Raw genomic sequence first — 14,976 nt, 5'->3', positions numbered from 1 at the left:
CCGGGTGCGTTTCGGAGCAAGGGGCGAATTGACGGAACCATTTTCTGTGGAGCGTGGGGTCAGGCAGGGGTGCGTTCTAGCCCCCTTCCTCTTCTCCCTCTACACAAATGGTCTTGAGGCGGAAATGCTGAGGGGGGGGGGGTCTGGACCTGCCTCGAGTGAACAAGAGACTGGTGCCCGCGCTCCTGTACGCGGATGACGCGGTGCTTTTAGCACGCACCCCACGAGAGCTTCAAAAATCCCTGAACACCTATGCTAAATTTATGAGTGACCTAGACCTCCACATAAATATAAAAAAAACCTATGTGATGGTGGCGGGACAAGCCAGGAAACAGGGAAATGCTATCTTCCTAAATAATGAAAAGCTGGAAACCACCTCCCAGTACCCCTATTTAGGAATCGTGATAGATGAGAAGCTCACCTGGAGAGCAGCCATAGAAGCGCGCAAACACCAACTACTGCGCTCTATCGCTGCCCTAATGAAATTTGCCCAAAAACTGGGGAAAAAACCGCCGGTAGAACTACTGAAGATATATAGAGCTAAGTGCCATTCCATTGCTCTATACGGGGTGGGCCTATGGGGACACAAAAACGTAAATGCCCTGCAGGTAGCAGAAAACACTTTCCTGAGATTCTTGCTCGCGGTCCCAAAAAGAGCCTCCACTTATGCTTGTCATGCAGAACTGGGTCTCCCATATATTGAAGATCTGGCCAAAGTTGAACCAGTACTTCTTTGGCGCAGAATATGGATCTCTACAAAAAACACACTTACCAAAGCCATAATCAGGGACTGTATGACCCTAGACAGGGCCGAAAAAATACCCTGGCTCATATATGTTAAGAAACTCTTTGCAGACCTGGGAATGCCGGAGTACTATCACAACCCTGAAACTATCGCCGAAATAGCAAAAAAAGAACTAAAGGTAAAAGCACTGAGCTATTTCGAAGAGCTTCGCATTACTGTGGAGATCAGAAAACAATCGGTACAGCACTCCGTAGCAGTTATGTCCACCCTGGAAATGGAACCCTATCTAACATACGTAAACTCGCAGTTTGAACGTTTCTTATTAACGAGATTCAGGTTGAACATTTTCCATAGGGTGGTAGCATTCCCCAAAAGAAACAGCTGGGATGAATGTTTAACTCTTTGCCCTTGCGACAAACTATCAGAACAGTCAACAATGCACACTGTTTTGTTTTGTAATTTCTATTCTGCTCATCGCAAACTTTGGTTACTTCCCCTGCTTCGATCATCGCATTTTAGAAGATGTCGCCCTGCTATGCTTTGGCTACAATTCTTAAATTCACCGTACGTGTGTAAAGTTGTTAGTACCTTCTTAAAATGCATTTTTAAGCATAGGCTGAACCTTGAAGACAATAACCTTTAAAGTCATTTGATAAGACAATAATGATCCCTTACCAAACTGAATTTTTTTAATGTGTTTTTGCTAAATTTTTTAAAAATGTCTGTACACTTTTATAGTTCTCTTTGTAAAAATGAAACTGAATAAAGATTTTACTACCTCTGCCCGCTCCTTGAACTACCAAACTAAATGAAGGAAAACCAACCTGGGGAGGCCAGTTGAAAAGGGACTTAACACCAGCAGAACGTCAATTTTTAAGACTTTCTGGTGATGTTAAGTCCATCGCCTTATTTACAAGGTGGCGTTAAGCCACTTAACATGGCTTAATGCAGCTTTGAACATAAGACCCCCTTTCACACTGCACTTAGCGTAAATAGGGTAGGCAATGGGTGTTGCCCCCTCTTTACAAGGGTGGTGTAAATATGGGGCAGCGCCAAAATGAAGACAAAAAAAATCTAGTCTTAACATGGCGAAACGAGTATAAATGATTAATATCTCCTGGTTTTGCTATTTTTTATGTGGAAACAGCAAATTGTCATAAATGATTGTTTATGTGCAGGAAGGTGTCCCTTCATGTAGTTACTTTATGAAATTTTCACAGGCTTTCAACTCGAGCATCTCATCTGGCACCATTCCGCTCTTCCAGGCCTCTCTGACCTTGACATCAGTAGCCTAGGCACAGGCTGCTCGTACATCTCTCAAGCATTGTCACGCATGCATAGAATTATACTCTCTCAGAGTCCAACAAAACCTACATTTTTTTGCTAGGCCGCATGGGCCATAATGGGAACTATCATAAAAACAACCACAATTTTATTTTAGATTTCAAAGTAAAACCCTTCTGTTTACCTCCCCCTTCTCTAAGTTTGCCCTGTTAGTCGTTACCTAGCATTAAGCAATGAGAACGCCTTTATACTCACAAATATCTTTCGATTTTGCCACAATATACTTCTAAGAAGCGTGTTTGCATAGCTCTATTTACTAAAAAGCATTATTGCAGTATGTTAGTATGACACATTTACTTGATTAATGTATTACGATTTGCAACACAAGCAAATTAATATCCCACGTGTACCTTTTCTGTGTGTGCTTTTCTTTTTGTTGGTTAGTACTGCAATTCACACGATTAACATTTGTTATAGTTATGGGAAACCTGATTTCACGAGGGGTACACAACATTTTTTGTCACTTCCTCGCTCCATCAATTCCCCGCTTTTGGTGATCTTATCACCAAACTACCCCCAAATTGTTTTGTAGAATTTCAAATAAACATTTTTCATGTTCTTTTCAATTAGTTAGATTTAAACTCTTGTATCTGTCATTTTCTTCCTCTTCCAATTCTATTCCTCCCCTTTCACATTCTCTTTCTTTACTTTCTTCAATTTTCTTTTTTATAGAATTTTTAGTGTTTCTTCTTTTCCTACATTTACAAAGTAATCTTAGAACTAGTATCGCTATTATTACTACAGTCAGTGGAATTTGTCAGGGTGTAGACTAGCGCGCCTACCTAAAAGACTACGATTCCCTGCACTCCCTGGTAAAGGACTACTTTTCCCACAATCCCCGGCGGGATTACAGGATATCACCGGGCGGAGTCTGCCATTCGGTGCTAGTGATTCCTGTGTTGGAGGCTGCTTTTGTTCCTCAGCTCCAAGGGTTCCAAGCAGCCGGTTTGTTTCCAGCTTGGGAGAGGCGAGAACCAGTAATTGGGTAACATTGTGAATGCGCTGGATAGCGCGTTCTGTTTTGCAACTTTGTATCGGATGGTTTGTTGAAAAAAGGAACAGCGCTGAGACTTTGTTTCACCTCGCGGCTGCGAGGGACTGTTACAGACTACATGTTGCAACTTTGTAACGGATTGCTAGTACAAAAGGAAACAGTGCTGAGCGTTTGTTTAGCCTCTGCTGCGAGGGTGTTGTACAGACTACATAGCTTCTTGGCACACGTTCCTGGAGGTTCCTGAGACTGTGTGGTAAAGGAATGAGATTTGGCTATTCAAGTGGCGGAGTGCAGGGGGGGAGTCTGGGACCTCCGCACTGCCGTCACGAAGCATAGGTTTGGGGCTCATTTACTTGGAACTAGTGGATATACAAATACCAAAGCGTAGTGAAGAAACTACGCCCTGCCGTGTTTGGTCATCTTTTTGTACTATTTTGATGGAAGGAAAACATATGGGCTTTCAGTTCACAACGGAGTGGATTCCTTTGCTTTTCTGTTGAGCATAAGGGTGCTCCTTTAATCCTGGTGATTTTGGTGCATTTCTTTGGAACTAGTATACAAACATACATAAGCACAAAGGGGTATGTGTATGTTAACGACAATGGCTTCTAGATAATGGAGTACTGTGGGTTGTTGCTAATACCTTCTTTTGTATTGAGCAGGATGAAAGGAAGACGGGAGATGCAGCAATAGGGTGGCGTAGAGTCCATGTATTACAGGTGAATTCAGGGGTTATCGACCTAGTGAGAATTCATGAGAGTAGGTTTAAGCATTGCATTTAACCTTTGTACTTTTGTTTTTCAGTTTCTTTTTCCCTGCTGCCCCTTCCTTCTTCTCTTTGTTCTTTCTGGGTTTTTTCCCCATTTGGGGTTTTTTCCCTCACCGTATCGTCTGAATACCCTGTGTTCATACTTCAGGGTGTTCGGAGGGTCCGGAGGTGGAGCATAGTTGCTGCATGCAGATCCTGCGGAGTGTACATCTGGCAGAATCACTAGCCCAAGAATTTCACTCTGCCCGATCCGTGTGTAGCAGCGATGGCATCCATGGAGGATGTGTTACATGCTTTGGTCCTGGTACAGCAGGAATTGGCTTCCTCTAAGGCAGAGACCACTGCATTGCGGGAAAAAGTGGAGCGTCTGAGTAGTAATCCTTTTAACGCCTCCGCTTCATCTTCTAACGTCCAGGTCACTGTGCCTCCACCAATACCACTGGCTACACCTGAAAGGTTTTCGGGGGACCCTAGGAAGGTACATGTGTTCAGGACACAAATCCTAATGCATTTCTCATGTAAGCTGTCTTCTTTCCCCACAAACCATTCAAGGGTGGCTTTTTTGATTTCATATCTGACAGGTGATGCAGCGGATTGGGTGGTACCCTTGGTGAAACGTGACAATGCTATTCTGACTGATTGGTCAGCGTTTAAAAATGAATTTGAGAGGGTTTTTGACCGAAGAGCTACTACATTTAGTGCTGATCGGGAATTACTGACTTTGAGACAAGGCAGGGGTGAACTGATTACATTTCTTACTGCTTTCAATAGACTTGTGGCAGAAGCAGAATGGCCAGAGGAAAAAAGATTGTCCCTGTTCTATCAAGGGTTACATGATGATTTGAAGGATGTAGTGGCTCAGGTGGATCCACAGCCTACATCTTTTGTGGACATGGTAAATTTGGTGTTAAGGCTCGACAGTCGTCTTACGGATAGGGGGAGTAACAGGAGACGATGGGAAAGAGGAGCTTACAGTGGTGAAAGAAACCCGCGGAAGGTATCTGGGGGTACTGACAATCCTCCAGAACCTATGGAGATAGGAGCAATTAGAGCACCTCTGTCGAGAGAAGAGAGGGAAGCCAGAAGAGTACAGGGCCTGTGCATGTACTGTGGGAAGAAGGGGCATTACGTTCGGGAATGTCCTTCTAAACCCAAGTCCTCGGGGAATATCAGTAGGTTCAAAAAGGTTGCTGTATCTAGTACAGTACAGGAAAGGGAGAAGAAGGAAGACAACACGTCTAGAGTAGAAGAGGGACATGCGTGGAAACTCACATCTTTGTCCTCTCTGGGTGATGATGATGGTAATGACACTAGAATACGAACTAGAAAGATGTCAGGTGATGGTAATGTTAGATTCTGGAGCGACTGGTAATTTTGTGGACGAAGGCCTGGTGAGGCGGTTAGCTTTACCTCGTGTCTCTAGAGAGACTCCTGAGGATGTGTTGGCAGTTGATGGGCAACCATTAACATCAGGTCAGATAACGGAAAGAACAGGTGACTTGGGATTGTCAGTGGTTTCCCATGGATATGTGCATTCTGAGGTGTTGTCTCTGAACATCATCCACGCACCTCAGTACGAAATAATTTTGGGTATGCCTTGGTTACATAAACACAACCCTGTGGTGGATTGGCAGTCGAAAACGTTTCAATTTGTATCTGAGTATTGTAAGGATCATTTAACTCCATGCGTGTCTGCTAATGTCACAGTATTAGCCACCCCGTTTTTGGCAGCTACGGCGGCTGAAAAGAATGTCAGGCTACCAGTTGAATACTCGGCTTACAGTGACGTGTTCAGTGAGGTAAAGGCAGAAAATCTACCCCCTCACAGGGAATACGACTGTCGCATCGATTTAGTGGAGGGGGCTACAATACCATCTTGTAGAGTGTACGCTTTGTCGGTGCCCGAGACCCAACACTTGAAAGAGTACATAGAGCACTATTCTCGTCTGGGGTTCATCCGACCCTCTCGCTCTCCAGCAGCTTCCCCTCTTTTCTTCATAGCGAAAGCCAACGGGGATTTAAGAGCGTGTGTGGACTACCGCGTCTTGAATAGAAACACCATCCGTAACCGGTACCCTCTTCCGCTCATCTCGGTTTTGCTCGATCAGGTGAGAGAGGCCAACGTATATACCCGTTTGGACCTCCGTGGGGCGTATCACCTGGTTCGAGTGAGAGAAGGAGATGAGTGGAAGACGGCGTTCAAGACGCGATTCGGTCTGTACGAATATTTAGTGATGCCTTTTGGGCTTTGTAATGCTCCTGCAGCATTTCAGTTTTTCATAAATGATGTCCTGAAGGAATATGTGGATCAATTTGTGGTGATGTACATTGATGACATCTTGATCTACTCACAGGATGTATCATGCCATAAGAATCATGTCTGTAAGGTTTTGGATAAACTAAGGGAACATTGTTTATATGTGAAACTGAGTAAATGTGAGTTCGGGGTGTGTGAGGTGGAGTTTCTGGGTGTGATCCTTAGTCCTGGCGGATTACAGATGTCAGAGAGAAAAGTACAGGCAGTGAGGGATTGGCCAGCCCCTAAGAATGTGAAAGAGGTGCAGAGCTTCCTGGGGTTCGCAAACTATTATAGGCGGTTCATTTTGCACTTTTCCCAAATCGCTGTCCCCATTACCAGGTTGTTAAGAAAAGGGAAGCCTTTTGAGTGGACTGGGGAGGCGGAGGAGGCGTTTAGAGCTTTAAAAAGGGCATTCACCACAGCACCGGTGTTAGCACATCCTGTCTTGGAACATCCATTCATAGTTGAGGCCGACGCTTCGGATGAAGCCATAGAGGCAGTTCTGTCTCAGAGAGATGTCCACACGGGTCAGCTCCATCCTGTTGCTTACCTATCGAAGAAGTTGAGCTCGGCTGAGGTCAACTACTCCATCGCGGAGAAAGAACTATTGGCGATTAAAAAGGCTTTTCAGGAATGGAGGCCTTATCTGTGGGGGGCTTGTCAGGCTGTGACGGTTTACACCGATCACAGAAATCTCCAATACATGTCCTCCGCCAGACATCTGACACAAAGGCAGATGCGGTGGATGCTGTTCTTTTCCGAATACAACTTTGTGGTCACTTTTCGTCCTGGCTCAGAGAACAGGAAGGCTGATGCTCTTTCCAGACAGGAAATCCCCTTAAAACAGCGAGAGGAGCAGCAACCCATCATCCCTCCTAATAAAGTAGTGTGTGTGATCCGGGCCGAGCAGTTTCTGGACGACATCAAGGGCTCCAGGTCTTTGGGGTCTTGGGTCAGTTGGGCGGCTGACAAACCAGGCAGGAAGGTGAGACAGGGGTTGCCTTTCCAAGGGGAGTGTTTTTTTCTCCCTAATGAAGAGATTAGGAAGAAAGCTTTCAGTTGGTGTCACGAGGCTCCAGCGGCTGGACATCCTGGGATTACCAAGACCGTGGAACTGCTTAGGAGACATTTCTGGTGGGAGTCATTGGTCAAAGACGCGACTCAATGGGTGGGAAGATGTGATACCTGTGCCAGAGCTAAGGGGGAAACAACAAAAAAGAAAGGCTGGTTGATGCCTATGCCCACGCCTGATAGACCATGGATGAACATAAGTCTGGACTTCATTACGGGTCTCCCATCTGATCAGGGAAACACCGCAGTGTTGGTAATAGTGGACAACTTAACAAAGATGGGACACTTTGTACCGTGTGTAAACCTTCCCACGGCTAGTCAAACGGCTCAGATTCTGGCATCTCAAGTGATCCGTTTGCATGGCATTCCGAGAGTCATTGTGTCTGATAGGGGACCACAATTTATCGCTCGCTTTTGGCGGATGTGGTGCAGTGCTTTGGGCATAGAGACAGCGCTATCAACCAGCTTCCATCCCCAGACGGATGGCCAGACGGAACGTCTAAATCAAACATTGAAGAAGTATCTGCGCTGTTACGCCAAGGAAGCAAATGAGTCTTGGGTGGACTTATTGTGGTTGGCGGAGTTGGCATACAACAATGCTTGGCACTGTTCCATTGGTATGTCACCGTTCAAAGCCAATTATGGTTATGATGTGCAGACCTTGCCTATCAATATCCCTGAGGAATTGGGCGATCAGCCCTCGGTGAGGAAGCGTGTACTGACAATGAGGAGAGTGCATAGAGCGGTGCAGAGACATCTGTTAAAGGCCAAGGAGGTGTACAAACGATGGGAGGACAAGCATCGCGTACCTCGTTCTCAGTTCGAGGTGGGGGATAAGGGTAAACAGTCAAAATATCGAGTTTTAAATTTCGACTTACACTTATATCGAGTTGCTAATATCGATGGGACAGAATATCGATGTCCAGAATATCGATGGCCAGAATATCGACCCTAAGGTAAGTAATATCGAAATTACTTATATCGATAGCATATATATCGATGTAAGTAATTTTGATTTACTAATATGTGTTAGAAATTTTAGTTAAGTATTTAAATTAATTGTTATAATATGTGTTTAATATGTTTTTATAAATAAAAATATATAAATGTAAATAATATGTTTTTAAGTAAATTATATGTTTTACTACTGGAGCGGGTTGTGGGTTTTTAGGGGAATAGGGTGGGAAGTAATTTATTTGTAATTAATTAATTATTTTTTAATGATTAATTTATTTTGCAATTAAATTTCAATTGGCAATGAATTATTTTAATTATTTAATTGATTAATTAATTGATAATTGTATATTTTTAAGTAAATTATATGTTTTACTACTGGAGCGGGTTGTGGGTTTATAGGGGAATAGGGTGGGAAGTAATTTATTTGTAATTAAATAATTATTTTTTAATGATTAATTTATTTTGCAATTAAATATTAATTGGCAATGAATTATTTTGATTGATTAATTGATTAATTAATTGATAATTTATGTATATTTTTAACTTAATTATATGTTTTACTACTGGAGCGGGTTGTTGGTTTATAGGGGAATAGGGTGGGAAGTATTTTATTTGTAATATTAATTAATTTTGGGTAAAGGAGTATTTTTAGGGTTCAGGGTCAGTTTTCAGTTCTTGGGTAAAGGGGTATTTTTTGGGTTCAGGGTCAGTTTTCAATTTTTGGGTAAAGGGGCATTTTTAGGGTTCAGGGTCAGTTTTCAGTTTTTGGGTAAAGGGGTATTTTTAGGATTCAGGGTCAGTTTTCAGTTTTTGGGTAAAGGGGTATTTTTAGGGTTCAGGGTCAGTTTTCAGTTTTTGGGTAAAGGGGTATTTTTTGGGTTCAGGGTCAGTTTTCAGTTTTTGGGTAAAGGGGTATTTTTAGGGTTCAGGGTCAGTTTTTAGTTTTTGGGTAAAGGGGTATTTTTAGGGTTCAGGGTCAGTTTTCAGTTTTGGGTAAAGGGGTATTTTTAGGGTTCAGGGTCAGTTTTCAGTTTTTGGGTAAAGGGGTATTTTTAGGGTTCAGGGTCAGTTTTCAGTTTTTGGGTAAAGGGGTATTTTTAGGATTCAGGGTCAGTTTTCCCTACTGTTGCACCCACTGGAGTGGGAATAGTAATTATTGTTAAGTAAGTATATATTATATATTATTTTTAAATAGTATTTTTTTAATTAAATATGTATTAATATTTTTTTTACCATTATTACATATATTTAAATATGTTTAAGTAATTAATAAGTATTATTTACAGTATTTTTTATGTTATTTTAAATCCCAAAAAAATTGATATATTTGACAACGATATTTTTAACATCGATATTATTTTTTCGATATTTTGGTACTTACCATGTTGTACATAGGGCGTCAATATTTTTGCTATCGATATAATTACGCCGATATTTGTGTAGGTCGAAATTCTGTCTGTCGAAATTCTGTCATAGATCCGGGGATAAGGTGTGGCTTTCGACCAAATACATACGTTTCAAAATGAGAAGTATCTTCCATCCGCGATTCATTGGGCCTTATCCCGAATGCGTCGTATCAACCCTGTTGCATACAGGCTGAAGTTGCCTAACACGTTGAGAATCCATCCCGTGTTCCATGTGCAGCTACTAAAGAGAGCCCTTACGTCGCGCAGAACCGCGCCCCTTGTCCTGGCCAGTGACGGGAACCAGGAGTACGAGGTGAGGTCTATCCGAGACTCCAAATTCCGCAGAGGGGTGCTGTGGTATCTGGTCTTGTGGAAGGGCTTCGGGGCGGAGGAGGATTCATGGGAACCAGTGCACAATATCCATGCTCCTAGGGCGGTGAGGTCTTTCCAGGTCAGGTTTCCTGCGAAGCCTGGGCCTAGGAGGCGCTTGGGAGGAGGGCGTACTGTCAGGGTGTAGACTAGCGCGCCTACCTAAAAGACTACGATTCCCTGCACTCCCTGGTAAAGGACTACTTTACCACAATCCCCGGCGGGATTACAGGATATCACCGGGTGGAGTCTGCCATTCGGTGCTAGTGATTCCTGTGTTGGAGGCTGCTTTTGTTCCTCAGCTCCAAGGGTTCCAAGCAGCCGGTTTGTTTCCAGCTTGGGAGATGCGAGAACCAGTAATTGGGTAACATTGTGAATGCGCTGGCTAGCGCGTTCTGTTTTGCAACTTTGTATCGGATGGTTTGTTGAAAAAAGGAACAGAGCTGAGACTTTGTTTCACCTCGCGGCTGCGAGGGACTGTTACAGACTACATGTTGCAACTTTGTAACGGATTGCTTGTACAACAGGGAACAGCGCTGAGAGTTTGTTTAGCCTTGGCTGCAAGGGACTGTTACAGACTACATGTTGCAACTTTGTAACGGATTGCTAGTACAAAAGGAAACAGTGCTGAGAGTTTGTTTAGCCTCTGCTGCGAGGGTGTTGTACAGACTACATAGCTTCTTGGCACACGTTCCTGGAGGTTCCTGAGACTGTGTGGTAAAGGAATGAGATTTGGCTATTCAAGTGGCGGAGTGCAGGGGGGGACTCTGGGACCTCCGCACTGCCGTCACGAAGCATAGGTTTGGGGCTCATTTACTTGGAACTAGTGGATATACAAATACCAAAGCGGAGTGCTGTAGTGAAGAAACTACGCCCTGCCGTGTTTGGTCATCTTTTTGTACTATTTTGATGGAAGTAAAACATATGGGCTTTCCGTTCACAACGGAGTGGATTCCTTTGCTTTTCTGTTGAGCATAAGGGTGCTCATTTAATCCTGGTGATTTTGGCGCATTTCTTTGGAACTAGTTTACAAACATACATAAGCACAAAGGGGTATGTGTATGTTAACGACAATGGCTTCTAGATAATGGAGTACTGTGGGTTGTTGCTAATACCTTCTTTTGTATTGAGCAGGATGGAAGGAAGACAGGAGATGCAGCAATAGGGTGGCGTAGAGTCCATGTATTACAGGTGAATTCAGGGGTTATCGACCTAGTGAGAATTCATGAGAGTAGGTTTAAGTATTGCATTTAACCTTTGTACTTTTGTTTTTCAGTTTCTTTTTCCCTGCTGCCCCTTCCTTCTTCTCTTTGTTCTTTCTGGGTTTTTTCCCCATTTGGGTTTTTTTCCCTCACCGTATCGTCTGAATACCCTGTGTTCATACTTCAGGGTGTTCGGAGGGTCCGGAGGTGGAGCATAGTTGCTGCATGCGGATCCTGCGGAGTGTACATCTGACAGAATTCATACTTTCCCTATATTTGATCTACCTATTTCAAGAAACCATTTCTTTACATGAAGAACCGGGTTTTAGAACCCAGCGGCGCCAGGCATAATGCCCGATGTCTTCGGATTCCCCTGCCTCGGCAAACAGAGACACGGGACACTTCTTGATGACGTCAAAGACCAAAGTTTATTGGCTGCAACCAGAAACAGAGGTCTACGAAGCACAACACGGGTGGTTCGCTAGAGACTGCACAAATTCAATGAGCGGAGCATGGTCTTTTATGCCAAAAAATCACATTCCAGGCTAGCATTGATTACATACAAACTGACCAATAGAAATATGACATTTCAAAAGTAGTGCATGACGACAATCCCACTTTCCGTTGTCCAGCCCACCAGAAATGACCAAACAAATTCCAACTTTCTTGTTCGATCAGGCCGGACAAACCCATCATAAAACCTCAACCCAAATCAGTGATTAAGTCGTAAAGGAAGGAGCAGAAACAGATGAGAAGCAAGATAGAAGGGTGGGTGCAGTGTACCATAAACTCAGCAATGTCCTGCTCTTTGATCTTTATCTGACCAGCTGCTTAACAAGGAACTGGCTCAGCGAGGTCAGCCTCGGGCAAGGGAGTCAGTTCGGCCAGGTCACTCAGAAGTCAGCTAAGGTGTACGTGTCCCAAGGACTCCCTCGGCCGTAGTCATCGGCCTATGTGAGGGCAACCACACAAAATGGCTGCCAAACGAAATCCCTGAATACGTAGTGTTCTCATTGATCGATTATTACGAAAACACTCGTACACACCGCACTCGTGATTTGCGGTCCGCTGATACCAAAATCGTCTATACCCGACGACCTTCATTGAACGGGTTCGGAATCTATGAACCACGGACCCTCGAACTATGGAACCACAGACCCTCCTTTTGCCCTTACATAGGCAATAAACCCAAACCCATGTCAGTCTGAATCTAGGTCTATATTCATCAGATCGTCAAAATGTTGCTGTAGCATCATCCTAGTACTTAGTACCTCTCTCTGGACAGGTCTCCTCGTATCCGAAGTAGCACAGAGGCCACAAATAGCAGGAGCACACTGTACACAGAGACAGAACAGGAAAAAGATAGCTAAGATCATCCCAATGACCATCAGAATCTTCCATCCCCAAGTGGATATCTATCCCCAAAACCATCCCATCAACAACCAATCTCCCTTATCTATATGTACAGACTCGGAGATCTTATGTAGCTTGGAAATGGCCTGGAAGACTGTCGGAGCGTTGTCTGGAATCAAAACGCAGCAGCTCGATTGAATCAGTTTACACACTCCACCTATGTCTGCAAGTATGACATCAAGAGCAACTCTATTCTGAAGTGTCATAAGTCGATCCGACTGAAGCTCAGCAGTCAAGTTACTAAGGGCACCGGCAGTTTCGACTATGGTGGACTCAACCACTCTCGTCAACTGGCGAATGTTCCTGCTGTTAGCCATCGGTCCCCAAAACGGCAGAAAACCCTTAAAGAAATCTCCCAACTCTTGCCCTGCGGTATCTTCCTTACTGAAGACACCTCTAGCAACTCTCATCTTATGGTAATCTGCCGCAGCTGTAAAAGTGGGAGGCAACAGGAAAGAAACAAAACATGTGCCCGAGAAGTCAGGGGGCAACCATGTATACACTTTATCATAACAGATGAAATAGGTACCCTTAGCTGCTAGAAACGCTGGGGAAGTCTGAGACGCAAATACATATGTCTCAGTGCAGACACTCTTCCCTAACTGAGCTTTCGGATTCTTGCCATTACCTTGCAGACAATAGCGACCCTGATGGGGCACTATCCAAATCGGTGGACAACTTTTCGCTCGCTGGTTAAGACTCAGACTAACTCCATATCCAGTAACGTTCCAACCTATGTATGGTTGTCTCTCATCTTTCGGAATAGTCTCATACGAGTTAGTTCCTTTAACCATGTTTACTATACCCTTGGCAAGAGCACTATTCTTCGGATTATCTTTCGCTGAACGTTGGGGATAGACACTATGAGCATAAATGAACATCATTCTATATGCCCAATAGAACCATTAAGGCTGAAAGACAAAACCAAGTAAGGAATACCTTTATCGGTCGTATGGGGCACTAGGCCACAAATCCAACAATTTGTCGTGTTCATAACTAGCTGGTGTTGGTGCAAAAGTTGAATAAAGGAATTATTGGCAAATTCCAATCGTCTAACAATTTCATGTTCGGGCAGAGGGTGAAAAGAATGAGAAGAAATAGTAGGAGGAGGTGTAGGTTGCACAGTGGGCATGAGCGTCACTTTAAAAGAGAATGCCACATAACCAATTAAAAACATCATTACGCTCAGCAACATGAATAAACACAGTATTAAAAATCGTTTTCGGGTCATCAGTTTGCAAATTCTGCTCTTAAAGCTTATTGTCTCAACAGGTCTCTCCATCTCGAAAAACTCCATTCTCACTAATATGCTGCTCGCGGTGGTAGGGTGTTCTATGCTAAGGAATGCCTCTGTCAGCCCAGGGCAACTCCCTTAGGCCAACCAGAACCGTCGACCTAGTGTCTCAGGCTTGCACTCCAAAGACTTCTCAACCGCGACACTACAGCTGAACCCGGATGGCGGTTCAAAAAACAAAAATCAAAGTAGTTCCTCGGAGGAGAGTTAACTTGCAAACAGAAAAATCATAAAAAGGAATTTATTTTTTTATTAGTCCCGCGACTCTTGGTCGCAAATTATAATGGTCTTTGCCAGGCAATGTCTGTTCACGAAATAAAAGTTCAGGTTCAGTAGTGTTCAAACGATTTAAAGGAGGCACAGCTTCTTGAAGAAGATCGTCACTTTCTTTCTCAGTGTTCGTTCCAATCAAACGGGCATCGCTGAATGGCAGATAATGAGGCACGGTCTCAGTCTCAGAGTCTGGAAGTCCCTTCTGGACCCACCGGTCGTACGGCAGGGGCAAAGGAGCCCTTTTGCAGTGTACGCCGTGGATCCAATTCTTTTTACCGTGCACTCGTACTGCGGAACGGGTAGACAACAAAACGAGGTGGGGTCCTGTCCAGCGGGGCTGCTCGTTCTTGCTCCGCTGAAAATTCTTCACGAACACCCACGCACCGGGTTCAATGGCGTGCCCTGGATCTTCAGAAAGCTGTGGCAGTGAATCATGAACCTGTTGATGCAAAACACGCAATATAGCCATCAGTTCATACAGGTAATCAAGCAACACAAGATGTTCAATCTCACTAAATTTTGTCGGCCTTGGCACACCCCAAATTTTCGCCGGGCGGCCAAAGACGATCTCGTAGGGACTCAAACCTATTTGTGAATGCACAGTCATTCTAGTGGACAGAAGGGCTAGAGGCAAAACATCTGGCCATTGCAAACCAGAGCTCGCTTGGATTTTGGCTAACTTTAATTTCAAGATGCCATTATAGCACTCGACTAAACCAGCTGATTGGGGGTGATTTGCAGCGTGGAACTTCTGCCTTATTCCTAATCCCTCACACACTCTCTTCATCACTTGACCTACAAATTCATTCCCATTGTCACTCCAGATCATTCTCGGCAATC

Source organism: Lissotriton vulgaris, chromosome 1_1, assembly GCF_964263255.1.
Source record: "Lissotriton vulgaris chromosome 1_1, aLisVul1.2, whole genome shotgun sequence".
Lineage (NCBI taxonomy): Eukaryota > Metazoa > Chordata > Amphibia > Caudata > Salamandridae > Lissotriton > Lissotriton vulgaris.
This window is presented reverse-complemented; position numbering follows the sequence as displayed.